Here is a 14,973-nt window from a genome sequence, read left to right as displayed (position 1 = left end):
ATCTGGTCTCCCCATATAAATTTGTATATAAATTTGTAATCCCTTGCCACTTTTGGCCTCATACGTACCTCCTGCAGCAACCCTAACAATTACCTGTGTTTATTTTCTTTTAAGACCATCTAGTTTATGTTTACCCCATCCCTAATTTTGTCCTCAGACCTGCAAAGGCACTTCTGCTCCTTGTCACCCAGCTTCTGACAATCCAATAACTGCTATATCCAGTTATTTTCACAGACTCTTCATAAAGATTTTCATTGACTAAGATGAGAGCATTATGTACTGCCTGTTGATCACATTAAATATATTTTCCTTTGTCACAGAACGGTGCCTTTGGTAAATGCAAACCTATGTTTTAAAAGGGAATGTATTTTGGTACCTGATCTTGCTTTATTATATCAGAATGTTTATAAATGATTAGCTATTAAAAAGTTAAGCATCATTGTGTAATGTTGTAGTAAGTTCTATGTACATTTTTATTGATCATAGGCCAGGGCCTAGTCTAGAAAGAAATCTATCCATCAGCAGCAGCAATAGATGCAGGCTTAGTAGACTTTCTATTTAATTTTGCATCTTACACTTTGTATAAAATCAAATTGTCGCGGTTGGATTGGATACAGCAGCTGATTTTTCACACTAAATATTGTCTTCATATGTATGTAAAAGGACTGGTACTGTGTGACTGCTCTCTGACCACAGAGATAATGGTCACCTGGGATGAGTCACCTTGGTTGGGTGGTAGTACCAGTTACTTAGACACTAATCTAATCTAGGTGTTGTGCAAGTGTTCTGTAGTTGTGATTAAAGTCCATAATCAGCTGGCCTTAAGGGATATTATTCCAGGTGGCCTGGGGGTGAGGGAGGGGGCTTGATTCAATCAGTTGAAAGGCCTTAGGAGCATAAGTCAAACTCCCTGGAAGAAGCAATTCCACCTGCAGACTGCAGCTTCAGCTCATGCCTGAGAGTTCCAGCCCCGCTTCCTGATGGCCTGCCCTGTTTATTTCGGACATACCTAGCCAGCCCCCCACAATCACATATCAGTGTCCTGCAATAAATTCCTTAACATATATATCCTACTGGTTTTTTTTTCTCTGGTTGAACTCTGACTCATAACCACCCTTGGAGAAGCTAATTGGTGATACTGTTTATGCTGCTACTTTTAAATAGCATTGCAATGTTTCTAAGAACCCAAAAAATGTTTAGACATAACCTAAACATGTAAAGAATAATGATTACACGCACAGAAAGATAGCTTTTGAAATGAATAGCACTGGTGTTCATTAGTAGCCTCCAATGTGGTATATGCACATTCCAGGAATAGGCAAGGTGTGGAAAAAAGATATTGGAACTGATTTTGAGTGGGGTATTATTTATAAAAGAGAAATTAAGTTTATTCTTATTTAATATGCAGATCAACACTAACACCTTTATTCCCATCCTCTTAGATAGTAGTCACTAGTTGCCTAGGTAAGTGGATATGGGAGTTACTCATATCCTCTATCAGGCAAAGAAGGTGTGATGAAGAATTTCATCCTTGTTTCAAGATGTCAGTGAGAAGGTGCCTATAGCAGCCAGTACCATTTTGATTACCCATGAGAAAGGAATTTTAGAATGCAAATGAGTTCTCAAAGGAGATAGCAAAACTGTCTCTCAAAGATTTTAAGAAAATCTAGGATTTTTTCAAGTACAAGTGAACTTGAAGGCTCTTTTGAGTCCTGTGGTTAAAAAAAAAACAAAAAAAAACAAAAAAAAACAAAAAAAAAAAAACACCAAAAAACTATGGTATTTTCCATTTTAGACTCTTTTTTCTTTTTTCCAAAATACATGGTTGTTAAGTTCCAGAATTTCTTTAGCCATGTGAATAACAAATGCCAAAAGAGTAGGCTGCTATTTCCTTTTCTAAAAAGTTAGTAGACACAGAAAATGCAACTATTTCTTTCTAAAAATTTATCAAGGATTCCAATGAGTTCGGTAGAAAAGGCATTGCCTTCCCAAGGGTGTGAAGTAAATTCTTGCTGAACTTCATTGGTGGAACAACTAACAAAACAGAGTCACATCAGAGCAGAGATGTGTGGGTTACGAAAACATTTGCAAACATCCTGTCCACTATAGAAACCTAGTTGATAAACACTGAGAAGTCATTTAAGATTTCTCCTGTAACTGTACTAAATGTGTTTCATATTTAACATAACTGTTTCTTATTCTTGGATTTAGCTATCAGTACCTACTTGTTACACGGACTGTATTTTGATTAACTTTTATCTCCAAGATTTATTTATTATTCCCTAAAGCTGTTTATTTCTTCTGGACTCCTGTGAATCCAGCTGCCAAGAAAAGTGGTGGCTTTGCCCTGAAATTACAAGGCAACTTGAGCGTCAGTCGGTGGGTCCCAGGTCTAAAGGGACAGTGACCCAGATGAACAGGTCATCCTGCAAAATAAGTACATAGTGTTACCGTGTTTCTCTCATATTAGACAAAATCATAGGTTGTTTTTCTCTTTAGTTGGAGGCAAATTCAACCTTAAAAAGCACATTGTTTCATTCAACAATGAAAACACAACCCAACACAAAAAAGGATTTTTTTTTCATTGAACTATTTTTATTTTAAAATGAGGATTTTGAAAGCATAAGAAATCTAAAAGTTTGTCCTAACCAGTTTGGCTCAGTGGATAGAGCGTCGGCCTGTGGACTGAAGGGTCCTGGGTTCAATTCCAGTCAAGGGCATGTACCCTGGTTGCGGGCACATCCCCAGTAGGGGGGTGTGCAAGACGCAGCTGATTGATGTTTCTCTCTCATCGATGTTTCTAACTCTCTATCCTTCTCCCTTACTCTCTGTAAAAAAATCAATAAAATATATTTTTTTAAAAAAGAAATCCATAAGTTCTATAATATTATTTCTAAAAATTGTCTGTAGTTTCTATCTAAACTAAACGTGTGCCTTCAAAAATGATTATCAGGTAGTCAAGAAAATAGTAGCCATTTTAATCTTCCCTTACTGAGAAATAATTGACAAATATAATTCTATATATTTAAAGTGTACAACATGGTGATTTACACACATTGTGAAATGATTACCAAGATCAGAGTAACACATCCATCCCCTCATAGTTAAGGTTTGTTTTTTTCTGTGGGTGGTAAGAAGGCTTAAGATCTCAGCAGGTTTCAAGTATACAATACTGTGTTATTAACTGTAGTCACCACACTGTACATTAGAGCCTCAGAACTTGGTCATCTTATTTGTGAAAGCTTATACCCTCCGACCTATATCTCCTCTCTGAAAAAGATATACGAGTGGCTGAAAGCACATGAAAAAAAAAAAATGATCAGCATTAGTCACTAGGGAAATGCAAATCAAAAGCATAAGAGGGGTTGGGAAAGGGGAGACGGATGAAGAATCAGAACACTGGATTTGTAGGGCAGTGAAACCATTCTGTATGATAATACAAAGGTAGATACATGTTATTAAACATTGTCAAAACCCATAGAGTGAACACAGAGTGAACAACAATGTAAGCTATGGACTTTGAATAATGATGGTGTCAATATAGTTTCAATTGTAACAAATAACAAGGTTACCACTCTGGTGCAGGATATGGAAAGGACATAGGAGGCATATATATAATATATGTATATATTATACTTTCTGCTCAATAAGACTCAAAAAGTCAAGTCTAAAAAAATACACACACAATGAGAGAGATACCATTTCATACCCACTAGGTGACTATAATCAAGACAATGGCAAGTTTGGGCAAGGATATGAAAAACTGGAACTCTCATACATTGTTGGTAGAAAGGTAAAATAGTAGTACAGCCATTTTAGAAAGCATTTTGTCCATTTCTTAAAAAGTTAAACATACAATTACCGGCTATACCACTCCTCTGTGTTTACTAAAAAGAAGAGGAAAGGAAAGACTTGCATGTGAATAGTCTGGTAGTTCCACAAATTGTTAAATACAGAGTCACCGGGTGACATAGCAATTCTACTCCTATGCATATATCTGTATGAGCTCAAGCTGTCATAAGAAAATATCACAGATTGGGTGATTTAAACAGCAGAAATTTATTTCTCACAATTCTGGAGGCTAGAAGTCAAAGATCAAGGTATTGGCCAGTCTGGTTTCTTCTGAGACCACTCTCCTTGGCTTGTGGACAGCTGCCTTCTTGTGTCCTCACAGAGTCTCTCCTCTATGTGCATCCACCCCTGGTGTCTCCCTTCTTAAGAAACATCCAATCCTGTAAAGAATTTTTATGAGTTTATTTGAACCCAACTGACAACAATTGCCAGAAAGCAAAATCTCAATCGATTCAGAAAATGCTCTGAAGAATGGCAGTTTTGCAGCTTATTTTATACACTAGAGGCCTGGTGCATGGATTTGTGCACCAGTGGGGTCCCTCAGCCTGGCCTGTGGGGATTGGGCTGAAACCGGCTCTCTGACATCCCCTGAGGGGCCCCAGATTGCGAGAGGGTGCAGGACAGGACGAGGGACCCCACCAGTGCACGATTGTGCCAGGGAGGGACACACTCCAGGGTGTGTCTGGCCCATCTCTCCCAGTCCCAATTGGGGCTGATTGGGGCCAGCCAGCCCGGGAGGGACCGCTGGAGGTTGGCTGGCCAGGGAGGGGCCACAGGAGGGCTCCAGGGCATGTCCAGCCCGTCCCACCCAGTCCTAATTGGCCGGACCCCAGCAGCAAGCTAACCTACTGGCTGGAGTGTGTGTCCCCTGGTGGTCAGTGTGCATCATAGCGACTGGTCGAATGGTTGAACACTTAGCATATTAGGCTTTTATTATATAGGATTGGAATCGAAGGAGGAGACATAAGGAGGGTTACATCAAAGCCACTGGTGGTAGACTAAGGACAGGAGAAAGCAAAGGGGGCAATCTATGGAATTAGGTAAAATGTAAAACAGAGACACATACTTCTCTTACATTGGTGGGTACAGCATAGTTAATAGCATTTAGGGCACATAGAGATGGTATGCTGGAACAAAATAACAATGAGGGGTTCTGTGGTCTTGTGCTCTGGTGCATGGTATGTTATCTTAACCACAAAAAGAAAATAGATGGGCTTAAAGTGAAGATTGGCCTTTGACAAGGAAGCAATAAGCCTAAAACATGACTTGCTTTTAGATAAGATTTCTTATGTTCAGACCATCCTATGTGGTTACTTTTGATCTCTGAGTTTGTAAGGCCTGCCATGCAGGCCTCTCCTGAGCTTGTCAGGTTTAGTATAAGGACCCTTTTTAGTCCACAACACTGTCATACTGGATTAGGGCACCACCCTAAGACTTGTTCTTATTAGCATCATTTACAATAGACAAAAGTGGAAACAACCCAAATGTCTATCAAATGATAAAGGATAAGCATAAGTTAATATATACTTACAATGAAATACCATTTAGACATAAAAACAAATGATGTGCTGATACACGCTACAAAGATTAGGACTTTACATAAGAATATCGTGCGGATTAATGAGTTTTAGAAAGATAATAGTGATCTCTGTTTTATGTCTAAGAACTCTATGCATTGTTTAATCGTTCCAATCCCACGGCTCTATTCTATTGTCAGTTACAGCCAGCAATGTCAGATGCTACATTTTAGCTGTGGCTTCTAGATATCAATGAGATTCACAGGCCCTGAGTACAATATTCTCTACAATGTGTGACTGATTTTGAAGACCATCTGTCTCATTTTAATCTGGAACAGGCTCTGCCAAAGCTTTTGCATGCCAAATGACTTTTTAAGAACACACACACCCATAAAACCATGCTGTTAAAAACTGTTTTAAAATATATTTTATTGCAATATAATTCACATACTGCAAAATCTAGCCATTCAAAGTGTACAATTCAATGATTTTTAGTATATTCACATAATTGTGCAACCATCAACACAATCTAAGTTTAGAGAATTTTCATCATTCCATAAAGAAACCTTATACCCATTAGCAGTCACTCCACATACCCCAGCTTCTCTCCTAAGCCTAGGTAACCACTAAAGCACCTTTACTCTATATATATGACTGTTCTAGACATTTCATATAAATAGAAGCATACAGCCGAAACCGGTTTGGCTCAGTGGATAGAGCATCAGCCTGCGGACTGAAAGGTCCCAGGTTCGATTCCGGTCAAGGGCATGTAACTTGGTTGCGGGCACATCCCCAGTAGGAGGTGTGCAGGAGGCAGCTGATCGATGTTTCTCTCTCATCGATGTTTCTGACTATCTATTCCTCTTCCTTCGTCTCTGTAAAAAATCAATAAAATATATTAAAAAAATAATAATAAAAAAATAAATAGAAGCATACAGTATTTTATTTTATATTATATATTATAAAGTATTTTACTTTATTTTCTCCAAACTCATATCACCATCTGACATACATTCATTGTATACATTTCTCTGTCTTCCTCAATAGAAATAAACTCCATAAAGCTGAAATTTTATTTTGTTTATTGATGTAACCCAGAATCTGGTAAACAGTACAAACTCAATAGATACTGTTGAAAGGCTAAGATCCCAACTTACCATATTATAGACGGAGCAAGGGTTAGTACAGTTCACATAGAAATTGTTGGGTTTTTAAAATATATATATTAAAAGCTTGTAATTTATCTCATTTTTCCATAAGGTAGAATTTTAGATACCTATGTATTTTAGTTTTTTGGACTAGTTGCTGCTAATCAAGGCTATACCTTATAATCGTGGCTTCAGCTTCAGCTATGACATTTATAAATGATCCCCTAATTTTTATTTATACTTCTTAATTTTTTTTCAGCCCCAAACTCTTAATTCTAACATGCCTTTAAAAAGATCCAACAGCACCTAAGCTTAGAGTAAAGCCATCTGACTTTATCTGACTTTATCACTAACAAGCTGGTCTCCTTAAAACATTTCTCTCAGCTTCCTCATGTGTTGGGTTAGCTCACCAGCTCTCAACAATATTTTGGTGTATTTTGATCACTTCAGAGAGAGTGAAGATGAAATCAGAATTACATCTAACCCAAACCTTTATTTTCTAGCTAAACAGTCTGAAGCTGCATTTGAATGCAAACAGTAGTCACAAGTGGGAAAAGCCACTGGCTTAGACTGTCTCTAACCATTCTCGCATTAGGACCCCATGATTCCACCATTCCAAAGCCTTCATCTTCTTCTTCCTGCCTGCTTTCAGATTTCTCTTCCTCTCTCACCATTTATCAAGGTACCAGGCTCTTTATTAACTTTTTTATTCCTCACTCCATACAGAAATTCTATTTTATGCACAAAATATGTCTCTTAATCATCATTATTCAAATCCACATTTTCATTTCTTCTTATCTCAACTTCCTCCATTTTTCCCATGACCGAAATCTTTCTCAATTAAGCTCCAAACATGATCAATGATTCCTCTTTGCATGAAGGATAAAGTTTAAATTCTTCTGTTTGGGATTCAAAGTCCTCAAGCTACCCTTCCAACCAATTAACAGGTGATATTTCCTATATGCCTCTGCAGCTTCTTTCTCATCGTGAGCTCCCTGGTCTTTTAGCTTCTCATTGGGCTTGGCCCATGGAGAGCCTGAGCAGGAGACTGGAGGGTGATGGGAAAATGGGTCAGGACATTTCTCCTCCCAGCTCCCTCCCTGCAGGGTCTACAGGATTAACTGCTTTCCTCTACCAAAGATCACACCTCTCATCCAATCCTTTCCAAATCCCCAGAACCGTTCCTTCTTGTCTCTTCTTCACCTTCATTCAGGATTTTTCTGTTGTTGATGTTATTGTACTCTATTCCCAATATTTACAACAATATTTGGCAGATAGTCTTTAATACATATTTGTTCAATGAATGATGTTATGTTTGGGAATTCACCCCATTGAAAAGCAACATTTTAGAACTTAACCAAATTTTTTAAGAAAAAGGAAGAGGTCTCATGAAATAGTATTTAGGAGAGGCATTATTACTTAGGAAGAATAAAAACTATGGGGTGTCCCCAAAGAACGTATACCTACACTTTGAATCATTATAAAGGCAATGTTTATTAAAATACATTTCACTTTCAAAATTGAGCTATCCACTGTTAAAATGTGTATATATTTTGGGGGCACACCCTGTATTATGATGCAAAATCATTTTACACTCTTCTAAAAATAACTGATGATTCATTGTAGATGTTGATGCTTGTCTCAAAAAAAATTTCAAGAAATCAGCTAGAAGAATGATTGTTTTATAGCAGACTTTTAAATATATATATATATATATATATATATATATATATATATATATATAGTAATGATCCTGACTGCCTAGGCTCCATCTCCTTCTTCAGCTTCAGATTGAATTTACTGAACAAGAAATAAAAGGGGTGAGGTATAAAAAATAAGACTCTTCTAAGACAGCTATATTAACATCCTTTAACTTTTTTATTTTTTATTTGAGTCTTTATATTCTGTAGTACAAATATTAGAAGTTCATATACATCATCTGCCTTTAATGTAATAATGCAAACCAGGAATTCTCTCATTTCTATAGACTTTCTGTATCCTAAGCTAACTTCCGTATCACTATCCCAGCCTGACTGAAAACTGGTGACCTTATCGAAACTTTCTAATAAGAAGCAAAGTTCAGCTTAACCTAACAAACTTGCAGCCCGGGTCAGACAGCTCCAAAACAACCAAACCCCAAGCAAAGAGGAGAAAACTGTAGTTCTCGCTATAGCTCCTGCTGGGTGGCCTCAGACAGTGCTGACCTGCACACCATTGGAGATCCAGAAGCCAGTGTACCTAGTGGTCAGTGTGAGACACCAGATTTCAACTCCTCACATCCATAAGTGACACATTCAAGAGGCAGACTCAGTGAGCACCAAAGCCCCACTGAAACAAGTCCTGCACCATAAGCGTGTCTCCAGCACAGCAGTTCTTCCATTATAGACACAGCGGGTCCTCACAGCCAATTAGCCTGGAGGTCAGTTCCTCCCAGTGTACCAACAGCAATCAAGGCTTAACTACACCAAGACTTTGCACTCAGCCCACAAAGGGGTGTACCAAGAGCGTCCACCTCAGGTGATTGGGGAGGCTGAGCTACTGGCCCCTATAGGTCACCTACCACACAAAGCCACTCCATCAACACAGGGAAGCAGCCAAAATGCGGAGATAAAGAAACATGTCACAAATGAAAGAAATGGAAGAAAGCAAACTTCTGGATGACGTAGAGTTCAGAACCACATTTATAAGGTTACTCAATAATCTTCTAAAAACCTCTGAGGAACTTAGTGAGACCTTTAAGAATCTTAATGAAAATGCCAAAAAAATGGAAAAGGACCAGTCAGAAATTAAGCATACACTGTCTAAAATAAAGAATATACAGAAACTCAACTGTAGATCAACGTACCCCAAGAATCAAACCAAAGATCTGAAATATGAGAAAACAAAAAACACCCAACCAGAAAAACAAAAAGAAAAAAGAATCCAAAAATATGAAGATAGTGTAAGGAGCCTCTGGGACAACTTTAAGCGTACCAACATCTGAATTTTTGGGGTGCCAGAAGAAGAGAGAGAGCAAAATATTGAGAACCTATTAGAAGAAATAATGACAGAAAACTTCCCCTACCTCGTGAAAGAAATAGACTTACAAGTTCAGGAAGCACACAGAACCCCATACAAGAGGAATCCAAAGAGGACCACACCAAGACACATCATAATTAAAATGCCAAGAGCAAAAGACAAAGAGAGAATCTTGAAAGCAGCAAGAGAAAAATGGTTAGTTATCTACAAGGGAGCACTCATACGACTGTCAGCTGATTTCTCGGCAGAAATTATGCAGGCCAGACGGGAGTGGCAAGAAATATTCAAAATGATGAACAGCAAGAACCTACAACCAAGATTACTCTACCCAGCAAAGCTATCATTCAGAGTTGAAGGTCAGATAAAGAGCTTCACAGATAAGAAAAAGCTAAAGGAGTTCATCACCACCAAACCAGGATTACATGAAATGCTGAAGGGTGTTCTTTAAGAAGAGGAAGAAGAAGAAAAAGGTAAAGATAAAAATTATGAACAACAAAATGACATCAAATACATACCTACCAACAAGTGAATCTAAAAATCAAGTGAATAAAAAATCTGAAGAACAGAATGGACTGGGGAATATAATAGAATCAGGGACATAGAAAGGGAGTGGACTGACAATTCTCAGGGGGAAGAGGGTGTGAGGGGTGCGGGAAGAGATTGGACAAAAATCTTACACCTATGGATGAAGACAGTGGCGGGGGGTAAGGGCATGGGGTGGGGTGGGGAATCAGGTGGAGGGGAGCTATGGGGGGGGGGAAGAGGAACACCTGTAATAATCTGAACAATAAAGATTTATTTTTTAAAAAAGCAAAGTTCAACAAAAGTTAATTGTACCCCAAATTATTTATTATTATCATTACTTCTTTTAAGAACTCAGTCATGGAGTTAGAGCAACTTGATTTCAAATCAAGCTCCTGGACTTCTCTGTGTGGTGCTAAGCAAAGTTTTGGGCTTTGGGCTTTCCTCCTGAGTAGAAATGGAGATAATGTTACTTGGTGTTATGGACTAAATTGTGTTCCCCCTCAAAATCCATATTTGTCAAAGTCCTAACCCTCCATACCTCAGAATGTGACTGCATTTGGATATAATCTCATTTCTTTAACATGAACCTCTCTCCTTTCTCTCAATCCACTCCCTTCCTTAATCATTAAGCCTCTAGGACATCAGATTCTGGTCAGCATCAAACTGTCTTAAGAACAAAACCTCAGGTCTGTTGACAGAGGAAGAAAGTTTCAGTCAAGCTAAAGATAACATCTTGTCTTCAGTTCTGTTACCACAGGCCCATGAAAGCAGAGAGCCCTATGGATCATATCCTCAAGAAACCAGGCAGAACAGTGCCATGGCTGACATCAGTTGATAAAGACCAACTACTCCCTCCCGACCCCAACCAATCAGTAGAGCCCAGCACCCCGACTCCTTAGCCAGCATGATGACTATATAACCCATCCCCTGGAAGCCATAGGGCAGCCAGGTCTTTGAGCACTGGCTTACACGTGACTCCAGGCTTGCTGCCATTTCCTCAACTAATAAATCCTGTTTCCTGGCTACAAACTCCTCTTAGCATGTGATTGGCTTTGACCCCTTTAGTCAGGTAACAATAAGGTGTTTAAAGAGGTAATTAGGGTAGAATGAGGTCTTATGGGTTGGCCCTAATTCAATATGCCTGGTGTCTATAGAAGAGGAGATTAGGACACAGACATGAGCGTACACAGAGGGAAGACCATGTGAAGACACAGGAAATACGATTTACACACTAAGGAAAGAGTTCTCAAAAGAAACCAACCCTGCTAACACCTCGATCTTCAACTGCTAGCCTCCAAAAGTGTGAGAAAATAAATGTATGATGTTTGTTATCCAGTCCGTGGTACTTTGTTTTAACAGCCCTAGTAAACAATACACTTGGCAAAGTTTGTGGGACATTTTTTTTAAGACTCTACAAGAGAGTCTTTGTACAATTACTTGTATTAGTTTCCTGTGGCTGCTGTAACAAATTACCACAAGCTCAGTGGTTTAAAACAATAGAAACTGATTCTCTCCCAGTCTCAAGGCCAGAAGTCTGAAATCAGCTTCACTGGGGTGAAACAAGGTGTTGGCAGGGCTGCACTCCCCCTGGAAGCTCGCTGGGAAATTCCCTTCCTTGTCCCTTCCAGCTCCTGAGGCTGCTGGCATTCCTTGGCTTATGGTTATGTCTCTCCAGTTTCTGCCTCCATGGTCACAGAGCCTTTCCTATCGGTGTCAAATCTCCCTGGACCTCTGTTTTATAATGTCACTTGTGATTGCATTTGGGCCCACTCAGTGAATCTGGATAATCTCCCTTGTCATGAGCCTTCACTTAATCACTTTTATAAAGACTCTTCTTCCATGAAAGGTAAGCGTTGCAGATTCCGGGGATTAGGACCTGTTATCTCGGGAAGTCGTTTTTCAGCCTATTACAGCGTCTACCAGAGGGATGCGTTCGCATACTCAGTGAGCACCAGTTGGTGTCCTGTGAACCTGTGAGTTAGTAATGTTTGATGAACAAGATGCTCAGGGTACATGCGCATTTTGAAATCAGAGAGAGATAAAGAGTGCAAAGGTGAAGCTAAGAATGCTGAGACTTAAATACCATCACAGACTATTTCTAGAGACCTATATTTTGAAATTTAGCTTCCTATTTTAAAGTTTTAGATTTTGGAACTGAACTGGGTAATTGAAATGTAAAAAGGAGGCTACAGATCTAGCCATTAAGTGTTGGCAATCTTTAAGGTTCTGACAAATCTTTGTATTCACGGTAAGACTTTGCATACTGGAAATTCTGTGGTCTGCCCCAGCTGTCCATCGTCCCGCCTCAGCCAGCACAGGCAAAGGCCAGGAGACGTGACAAGTTAGACTGGCTGATGTCTGTGTGAGAAAGCACCCTTGACCTCTGAATCGCTGGTGGCAAAGAGCCCAGAAAAGAAGAGGCCACTCTTCGAGTCTCCTTTAACCCTTTTCTGCCGGCCGTGGCCTCTTCACTGGAATCGGAAACCACTAAGTGTATCCATGTCCCCATTTACCCAACACGTGAGCCCCGAACCTTAGGCTCTTTGAGGGCTACCTAAGATGAACCCTCTGGCCACTTTCCACAATGAGGTCAGAGGTCGCGGCTCCTGTGCTGCCAGGAAGGTCTGATAATAACAATACCTCCTATTAGTATAGTAGCTTATAATAAAGGGCACTGTGATGCAGATTCTCTTTCCCAGACACTAGGACTGCAAGAGGAAATAAGACACATTTTCAGTCCTTAGGGATCCTTTCAACCCAGTTATTTATGACTCATTCAATCCCTGAACACGGTGAAGGAGATATTATTATACTCATTTGAAGTTGAGTGGTAAAAGCTAATTTTCAAAAAAGGGTAAAAATTTTACTTTCATAGGGATCAAGAAAAGGACATAGGTTTAAAATATTGTTTACCTCATTTGATGAGGGAAGTAAGCAGATATTATAGCAGATTCAAAAAAGAAATCAAGCACAGATACATATAGAATAAAGGTATGTTGAAGGGAATTGCAAATGGAGGCAACCCCTATTCCCCATTTCATCCCCACCCCTACCCCCCCTACCCCCCTACCCCCCGCCACACACACACACACACACACACACACACACACACACACACACACACACACGCCCGCGCGCGCACACACGCTGGGGCCAGGGGTAGAGGGAAGTCAATAAACCTCATTCGAGAATTTGTATGCCCGTCAGTTACTTACAATGTATGGCGTTGTAAAATGGCTCCAATGAAATAAAAATAAAATAACTTGAGGGAGGATGTATGCCCGATGCATAGGATTTCCCAAATAGAGCCTGGGTGTGCATCTTAGATTCTCTAGCACCTAATTCAGAGGTTGGTCCACTCTACCATGTGGTCCCAGCTCCTGAGAAACATACTTCCTTGTTGCCTTGATTAGGTGAAATAAAGTTACCCCTCAATATTGCAAATGATCATAAAAGAGAAACCTGTTAGAGACTTCCTGCTATTCCCACACAGTCCTGCCTGTCTTAAAATGCTCATTGTAGCTGCCAGAACCCAAGATGACGCTGAAGCCGGCCCTTGGGGAGGTTTGCCAGACTTCTCCTCATACCAGGGCACAACTCCTGAAGTGAGCGGCTTCGGAACTCGCTCAGATGTGTCTTGCTTCTCACTGTGGGGGCAATAGCCGCTTGCATTGGGATGACAAGTAACCCCCTGCTTCCTTCCACATTCAGGCGGGAAGAGCATAAGAGGGTAAATATGTGAACTCAAACAGGGTCTTCAGTCAGGGGCCTGAGAGGGACAGACTCTGGGGAAGAAAATATGCATGCCAGAATAATACAATTATAGTGGTTTCCGACAATGTGGCCGCCTATGGTTTTGAACATTCCATACTAGAAATAAATAGAAAGGCACTGCAGCCCCACATCTTGTGTTTGTGTTTTAAATTTTATTTGATTGGGGGGGAGCATTAACCAAAAAAACATTGGGACTTAACAAGTTCGCCGTCCACGAATGTCCAAAGTGTGGCAACTGAGAATGAAACGAATCATCATTTCAATGTAGACAGTCTCAGAAATCTAGGACAACGTCAAACCTTGTTCCCTTTGGGCTTTTGACTTGGAAAGGATGCTGGGCCTTTATTTTTTATTTATTTTTTTTTTTTTTTACTTGCCCTGTGCTCCACGCCTTTAAAAATCTTGTTCATAAGCTAAATGGCTTTACAAAACCCACACCTATCTTTGCACCAGACAACCAAATGCCACTGCTTTCTAAGAGAATTTACTATTTTGTTTTGTTTTTGTTATAATTGTGGTGTTTTTACTTTTTAAAATCTTCCACTTCTTTTTCAATGACATTTTTTCAGCTTAAAGATGTTTGGCACAAGTAAACATAGGGGGGTTTATTCAATAATAAATGTTTCTTTAAAATATAGTTTTATTTATTTCAGAGAGAAAGGGAGAGGGAGAGGAAGATAGAAACATCAATGATGAGAGAGAATCGTTGATCGGCTGCCTCCTGCATGCCCCCCACTGGGGATCGAACCCCGCAACCTGGGCATGTGCCCCTGACCAGAATCGAAGGCAGACCCTTCAGTCCACAGGCCGATGCTCTATCCCTGAGCCAAGCGAGCTAGGACAATAATAAATGTTTTAAGGAATAAGTGTGAAGGACCCCAAATTAAGGTCCAAAGCAAGGAAGGATGAAAAATGATGAGAGTAAAAAAACAAGGAAATGGGACTGTAGATAATAGCTTTAAGGAATTTGTCTTAAGTCATAGTCATACAACAAAGAAAGGAGAAGAGGTGATCTAATTTGGCAAAAAGATAGAAGAATAAACCGCTCATTTAAAACAATGCTTGTAGAGAGGGAAACCAAGATGGCGGCATAGGTAAACACCTGAACTTACTGCCGTGCACAACCACTTCAAAACTAC

The sequence above is a fragment of the Plecotus auritus genome (assembly GCF_963455305.1).
Source record: "Plecotus auritus genome assembly, chromosome: 4".
Lineage (NCBI taxonomy): Eukaryota > Metazoa > Chordata > Mammalia > Chiroptera > Vespertilionidae > Plecotus > Plecotus auritus.
The sequence above is the reverse complement of the archived record's forward strand: the minus strand, read 5'-3'. Positions refer to the sequence as shown.